The sequence below is a fragment of the Aethalodelphis obliquidens genome, unplaced genomic scaffold, assembly GCF_003676395.1.
Source record: "Aethalodelphis obliquidens isolate GAN/ISIS:26980383/991018 unplaced genomic scaffold, ASM367639v1 scaffold348, whole genome shotgun sequence".
Taxonomy (NCBI): domain Eukaryota; kingdom Metazoa; phylum Chordata; class Mammalia; order Artiodactyla; family Delphinidae; genus Aethalodelphis; species Aethalodelphis obliquidens.
This window is the reverse complement of record NW_020838262.1, coordinates 1-7,913: the sequence shown is the minus strand read 5'-3', so window position 1 is coordinate 7,913 and position 7,913 is coordinate 1. Positions and strand designations below refer to the sequence as shown.

General features: G+C 48.6%; 1 pseudogene; it reads left to right on the top strand.

Annotated features, from left to right (window-relative positions):
• Positions 1 to 4,098: 4,098 nt before the first annotated feature.
• LOC113616688 (putative zinc finger protein 75C) lies at positions 4,099 to 7,907 on the top strand (annotated as a pseudogene).
• Positions 7,908 to 7,913: the final 6 nt, after the last annotated feature.

Here is a 7,913-nt window from a genome sequence, read left to right as displayed (position 1 = left end):
TGTGTGCCTGCGGCGCAGAAAGCCAAACGCCGATAGCAGGTATTTGCAGTGTAACGGGCGGCGAGGCGCGTGAGGCCTTAGAGGCCCCGCTCCACCAATGGTCAGCGCCGCAGTGGTCCCCGCGGTGGCAGTCTCCCTAGGTCGCAGTCCCGGGGATGTGGCCGACGTTTGCGCTCTCGCCCCCTTCCGGAGCATTCGTGGCGCCAGGCCTGGCAGAGTGGTGCCAGAGGAGGGGGACTTAAGGGGAAGGCTGCGGCAGTCAGGTGCGTGCACACGTTGCAGCTTCTGGCTTTGGGCGAGTCTGGGGTATCTTTGGCCGGGCAGGAGCACTGACAGGTAGACCTGCAGGCTGGGGAGATGGCGACGCTCTGACTGTGAATTAGGGTGACCCTCCACTGGCATGAAAGGCCACTTGAAGATGCTGTAGCTGGAACCTGTGACCTGACCCACATGGACATTAAGAACAAAGGATTGACACCAAGAAGTTGACAACTAACCACGCCCTTCCCTCACCTTTCTTGTTAAAGGGCTTTGCTGAAAGCCTTTGAGGAGTTGGAGGTTTCTCAAGGCATGAGTCACCCGTCTCCTTGCATGACCCTGCAGTAAACCTTTCTCTGCTCCAAACTCCGACATTTTTGAATTGTTTGGCCTCACTAACACTTTACAAATCCCATAAGCAAAGCTAAATCATTACCCCTCATTTTACTTGTTCAAGGTCCCAAGGATCAACTTTTGCTCTCTTAAGTCTAGGCCCTGGCTAATAGGAGAGGGTCCCTGTGCGGGCCGGTTACCCTGCTGGGGAGCATTCATCCAGCACCCAGCCTGTGTCCTCCCGCCAATGCCCAGGCCCAGCTGAAGAGGCAGATCTCAGCTGGTGGCGCCCTCCAGGCCAGGTCCCCAGACCCTACCCAGCCATCATCACTGAGGGAGCAAGGCACCCAGGACCTAGCTGGCCCTCAGGCTCCTCAGGCCCTGCAAAGAGGGGTCAGGTCCTGTGGACTGCAACCCAGGGAGAGTGCCACCACCGGGACTACCATGATGCTGACCATTAGTATAGCAAGGCCACTAACAGCCTTGCACTAATGGCTGTGCTCCCGCCCCGCCCCACCCCTATTACAAACTGAGGTCAGAGGGTACAAGAAAGGTAATAAAAATTTTGGGTAGAGTGATTAATCATAAACTCAATAGGGAAACTCAGTTTTAGGGGGACTCATTTTCAGTAAGAGAAGGCACTCTGAGAGAGAGTTAAAGACGGGACTGAGGACTTCAAAGTGTTAGGAGCTTCCAAGAAGGTGATAGTGGTGGTGTTACCAGTCCTCATTCTCTGGGTTTCTTGCCTTCTCTGATGGTGCACTCCTTGAAATTTTTTCCTTATTTCCACATGTCTAATTTCTAAACAAAGTTGCCCTTTCTCCCTTGATTGGAAGGAGTGCAAACTGGTACCGCTAGTGTTCAGTTTCTATGGAAAGGATGAATCAGGCCTTGGGAAAAGGCACTAAGGCTGGAAGGCACAGATCCTGTTCCAGGATGTGGGACCAGTTCACCTGTGCTGGTTTGTAGACTGTGTATAGGAGAGTGTGCAACAAGGCTGGAGGGGTAGGTTGGGCCTTGAATGCTAGGGAGAGCCTTGCGAGTTAGGAGATCTTGGCTTATTTCAGTGGCATTAGGAAGTCTTAAAGGCTTTTGAGCAATTAGATTATTAGAAAGTCAAGAAGTCCAGATCTGCTCTGTACAAAGACCAGGTGAACAGATGGGAGACTCATCTACCAGTCTGGCCTAATGATATGTGCCTAGACCAGGTGTTCTCAATCGGGCCGATTGCCGCCCAAATACATTTGACAAAGTCTGGAGTCAGTCTTGTCAGGACTGGTGGGTGCTCCTGACATCTAGTGGGTGGAGGCCAGGGGTACAGCTAAACATCCTATAGTGTATAGGATACCCACCCACGCACACAGACAACAAAGACCTGTCCGGCCCCAAATGTCAATAGTTCTGAAGTTCAGAAATCCCACTCTAGAGCTACAGGAGTGGAAACGAAGGGGAGACAGATCTCAGAGACATCTAAGCTAGAGACCAGTCTTCATCTCCTTTCATACTGTTTATAATGCTTAAGTACTGGACACCCAGGCAATTAATGAGGTCTGAAGACCCCAGTCTTCCTTGTCTTTTTTCACCCATTCATTTGCCAAATATTTATTTTAGGACCAGACACTTCTCGAGGAGCTGTGTTTCAACAATAAAACAAATTACCTGCTCTCCAAGAACCTTACATTTTTGTGGGGATGACAGACATTAAACAAATTAATATATGTTAAGTAGTGAGATATGCTTGAAATTCCTGTAAGATGGAGCTTCTCTTACACCACCCCAGACCATTTACTCTGCACCTTCTAAGTGGGAAGCACTGGGCCAGATGCTATACAAATAGCATTTCTAATCTTTTTCTCTTTGCTGCATGGTACGTATTGTTATGCTCAGATGAGAAAAAGAGGCTAAGAGAGGTTGAATATTTTGCCTCACATCAGTTAGTGTGGAGTTCAGCTGGGACTGGAAACTGGATCCACCTGATGGTCGAAGTCTGTGCAATTTCCATTAGGTAACAGGTAACAACTTCCATTTCCTGTCTCATATACCAGGTTGATTATCCCCACATTGTAGGGATTGAATTTTGGGCCAAAGATCAGCCTCAGTTCGATTTGAATTCCCCTTTATTGCTCACATTCTCTCAGGTGGCTGATTCTGACCTCTCAGAGAGGCTGGCAACTTGGAGATCTCCCACCAGCTCTTCAGACTCTCCCATTATCAGCAACTGCTGAACCTCACTCACAAGCTTTCAGCCAGCTCTGGGAGCTCTGCTCATGATCATTGCAGCCCAAGCTGCATTCAAGTATAGGATCCTGGAGCTGAAGCAATTCCTGATCATTCTGCACAGGGAGATCCAAGCCTGGGTGAGGGCGCATCATCCAGGAAGCATTGAGAAGGCAGTGACCTTGGTGCAGCATTTAGAGTGAGAACCCAGGAGACGAAGGCAATGATGAGAAGGGGAGTATGGAAAGAGAATGGAAATCAGATTGGAGAGGGCCTGGGTAAGGGGACAGGCAGTTGAAACAAGGTGAAGAAACTTGATTTAATTACTGCTTCTTAAGTACATGTTTGTTTTTCTCATTGGTGTCCATGGCAACTTTTAAGAAAACATTTTCTTTCCCCACTGAAGGAAGGAGGGTGGGTAGAGAGTTTTCAGTAGGTCTTGTCTGCCAAGAATAAAGGGAGGTATTTTTCCCTGTAGAACACAAGATTTCTCCTCTGCATGTTGTAAGTACCTGAGCTAGTTCTGTAAACAAGAATTTTCTGTTTTTTTAATTGAAGTTGATTTACAATGTTGTGCCCATCTGTGCTGCACAGCAAAGTGACTCAGTTATACACATATATACATTCTTTTTTTTAAACATTCTTTTCCATTATGGTTTATCATAGGACATTGAATATTGTTCCCTGTGCTATACAGTAGGACCTTGTTACTTAATTCATCTTATATATAATAGTTTATACCTGCTAATTCCAAACTCCCAGTCCTTCCCTCCCCCACCCTGCTTCCCCTTGGCACCCACAAGCCTGTTCTCTATGTCTGTGAGTCTGTTTCTGTTTTGTAGATAAGTTCATTTATGCCATATTTTAGATTCTACATATAAGTGATATTATATAGTATTTATCTTTGTCTGACTTCACTTAGTATGATAATGTCTGGTTGTATCCATGTTATTTCATTCTTTTTTATGGTTGAGTAGTATTCCATTGTATATATATAGCACATCTTTATCCATTCATCTGTTGATGGACATTTAGGTTGTTTACATGTGTTGGCTATTGTGAATAGTGCTGCTATGAACAGAGGGGTGCATGTATCTTTTTGAATTATAGTTTTGTCTAGGTATATGTGCAGGAGTGGGATTGCTGGACCATATAGTAATTCTATTTTTAGTTTTCTGAGGAACCTCCACACTGTTTTCCATAGTGGCCGCACCAACTTACATTCCCACCAATAGTGTAGGAGGGTTCTTTTTTCTCCACACCCTCTCCAGTATTTGTTATTTGTAGACTTTTTAATGATGCCCATTCTGACGGTGTGAGGTAGTTTTGATTTGCATTTGCATTTCTCTGATTTCTCTAATTAGTGAGAATCTTTTGGTTGTTGACACGCCTGTTGTAAGACAGAGGGATTGCCGTGCTCAGCCAGCTGTAGGAACTTTGGTTGCATGTGAGTGTCTGGGTCACACCTATCACAAGCCAGATTAGTTAGACGAAACTGCCTTTGTGAAAATTATAAACGGTACCTCATTTAAAATGGAATCAGAGCTCAAAGGGGTTGATCTCACGCCCAACCACTAGACATCAATTGCATTAGCAACAGGTTACTACTTTACTACCCACCAGGAGGAAGATTTTCTCCTGACCTAGCAACAGGTGAGCCAATGAGAGACTGTCAAAATTCAGCCAATGACAAGCCACTACACTCCCATTTTGCTCCAGTGGATTCTTGGGTTACAACAGTCGCTCCGAACTCCTCAGGTCTCCTGTGTACAAGAACCATGTTCTCCAGACTTGCTTATGGTTGCCAGGGTTTGCTTATTCCAAATAGCAACTCTTTATTGTCCCCAAATTAACTCATTTTGCTGATAAAATAACTGGCTATTTTTTTGTTTTAAGTCAACACCAGGTACCGGAAGAGGTTGTGAGAAGCGGCGGGAGGACAGCTCGGGCACTGGCAGGGGCGGGGACGTCACGCGGTGGGACTCCGGGTTACCAGTCGCCACCCACTCACAACGACGAAGGAAGTAATGGCCGCGAGAGGACAGCCACCGTGCAGGGCCCTCAGGCTCCGCGGGCCTGAGACTCCGTGACATCAACTCTCGCCGCCTGGTAAACGCCAGTTCGCGGCGGTGAAGACACATTGACCTGCGAGGAGCCTCTCTCCGGAGGTACGTCACTTCCCCTTCCGGTTGGATAGAGTGAGGGGTGGGGGTGGGTAAGCCCGCGGCGGAGGAACTGCTCCGGGCGGGCCGTCCGGGCCAGGCGAACCTAAGTGGTTCCGGGCCTGAGCCTCGGAACCCACCTCTGAGTGGCGCGGGGCGGGGAGCTGTCCTCCTTAGAGCGGTGGCCGGACCGGCGGCGACTTGCGGTAGAGCCCCGGGAGGTGGGAGCGGCCTCCACGAAGCCAAGCTATCCGAGGTAACCTAGAAGCGGCTTCCGCTTCGGCGCAGGCTCCGGAGCCCCCGAGAGACGCCGGCCGCTGCAAGGCAGCCGGGGGTATTTCCGAACCGGGCGGCTGGACTGTCTGGGGCGAGGCCCGCCGTCAGGCTCGTGAGGCCGCTGTCTCCAACGTTTGTGCGGGTGGCGCCCGGGGCCGCGCTGCGGGAGTCCATTCGGACACTGCCCGCAGGCACAGTGCTCGCGGGCGCGCCCGGGCGGTCGTGTCCACTTTCCCGCCTCCGCCGGCGTTTCCTTTACCGGTTGATGTTACTGTGGGAGAAACGGGTGGTCCAGCCTCAGAGAGATCAGCTTCCTCTGATGCGAAAGCCTGGGAAGTGTCCCTGCTCCTCAGAGCCAGGTGGGCATCGGGAGCCGGCCGTTTGTGAACACCGTGGCTTCCTGGGCAGAATTTCGGTGCCCTTTCCGCTGGATCACCTCAGGGAAAGTGAGGCTCACGAGGCACTCCACCTCAGCCTCGCTTAGAGGTCTAAATGAGCCCTGGAGAAATGTAGCAGCTGAATGTAATCATCACCAACTAACATGCTGTCCTTTTTCCCAACTGACATTTGGATACACATTTTGTGAACAAGGATCAGCTGTAATTTTTCCTAAGTCAAGTAATGAAAATTAAAAATTCAGGTATAAATCTTCTGCATGGTGCTCTTTATATATCTTACAAAGAAATGCCAAGATGAATGTAGAGCAACTAGTTACTTAATTGGGGGATGCTTTTGAGAAGAGTAAGGCTCCATTTTTCTGAATTACTGTTCTTCCACTCTGGTCTCATTGTTCCAGCTCTTCTGCCAGTTTTCATACAATGCAAAGGAGCACCTCAAATGGTCCAGGAAGTGAAGTCTTTCATCTTCCCAAAAGAGCAAAGGTCATAGAAGTTGTACCCTCTTACTGAAGACATACTAGGACGATATGTTGAAATTTAAGAGAAACTCAGAATATTCTCCTGATCTTTCCTTTACATGGAGAGGATGGCATAGGAAGTACATCAGTTAAATCTTTGGATAATCCCCAAACTCCTTGGAGCCAGTGGGTACTAGTTTTTTCACCCACCAACCTCTCCTGATTTAATTAATTAATTAATTTTAAAAAAATATTTATTTATTTATTGGCTGTGTTGGGTCTTCGTTTCTGTGTGAGGGCTTTCTCTCGTTGGGGTGAGCGGGGGCCATTCTTCATCGTGGTGTGCGGGCCCCTCACTGTCGTGGCCTCTCTGTTTTTTTTTTTTTTGCGGTACGCGGGCCTCTCACTGTGGTGGCCTCTCCCGTTGCGGAGCATAGGCTCTGGACGCACAGGCTCAGCGGCCATGGCTCATGGGCCCAGCTGCTCCGCGGCATGTGGGATCTTCCCAGACCGGGACACGAACCCGTGTCCCCTGCATCGGCAGGCGGACTCTCAACCACTGCACCACCAGGGAAGTCCTGCCGTGGCCTCTCTTGTTGCGGAGCACAGGCTCCAGACACGCAGGCTCAGTAATTGTGGCTCACGGGCCGAATTGCTCTGCGGCATGTGGGATCTTCCCAGACCAGGGCTCGAACCCGTGTCTCCTGCATTGGCAGGCAGATTCTCAACCACTGCGCCACCAGGGAAGCCCTATTTTTTTTTTTAAGGCAAAGTAATTTATTTACATTTGTCTTCAATAAGTCGTGCTGTATTCCATTGAATAATAGAAAGAAAAGGAGAGAAACAAGGGCTTGGCAGTTGATTTTTAAAGTTCATTTTTCTCTTATAATAAGTAACAAGTAGTAAAGTTCGTGTGACTTCTTTATTGACATGCACTTTTTTTTTTTCTCACTTTAATGCTTTAGAAAGAAGAACCTTCTGTTGGTTTTGTTCCAGATCAGACTGGGCCTCAGTTGTCAAAGATGGTGCTGGTGGTGTGTCCAACACAGGAGCCAAATTGTTCCTAGATCAGAATGATGACAGTAGATCTGAAGGTGGGTAAGTACTTGAACCCTCAGATCAGGACTCTGTGGGAGACCAAGGGACCTGTGACAGAGAGCTCCAGTCAGCATAAGAAATATGCCCCCCAAATGGACAGTCTCAGTCCCAAGAGGTTTCACCAGCACTTCTAGAGCTTCCTCTGTCATGATGCAGCTGGACCCAGGGAGGCTGTTGACCAGCTTCAGAAATTAAGCCCATGGTGGCTGAGGCCAGAGATTCAGTCAGAAGTGCAGATCTTGGAACTTGTGGTCCTAGAGTAGTTCCTGACCATTCTGCCCAGGGACACCCAGACTTACATAAAGAAGCACCATCTACAGAGCATTGAGGAGGCTGTGGTCCTGGTAGAACACTTACAGAGGGAATCTGGTCAAATGAGGAATGGGGTGAGAAGAAAGATTCTTCATGTGTGCAGTAAAACAGGGTGAAGGTGGATGTATTGGGGGCAGTTAATTGGGAAATAAGATGAATTAAGTCTCAGTTCTGTTGTTCCTTTAGGACATGTAAAGCAGGACGTGAAAGCACAGACCCACAGCCATAGTCAGTCCACAGGTTTCAGAGTTCCTGGCAGACTTCCCTGGCCTTAGGGAGAGTTGCTTTTTGCCCTCTTTGGAGCCAGGGTGTGTTGAGGGTAATGAGCCTAGTCTGGCTTGGCAAAGGAGATGAGCCTCAAGTTCTTAGAAACAAACAAAAGGCAATAAGGAGTTGGAGAG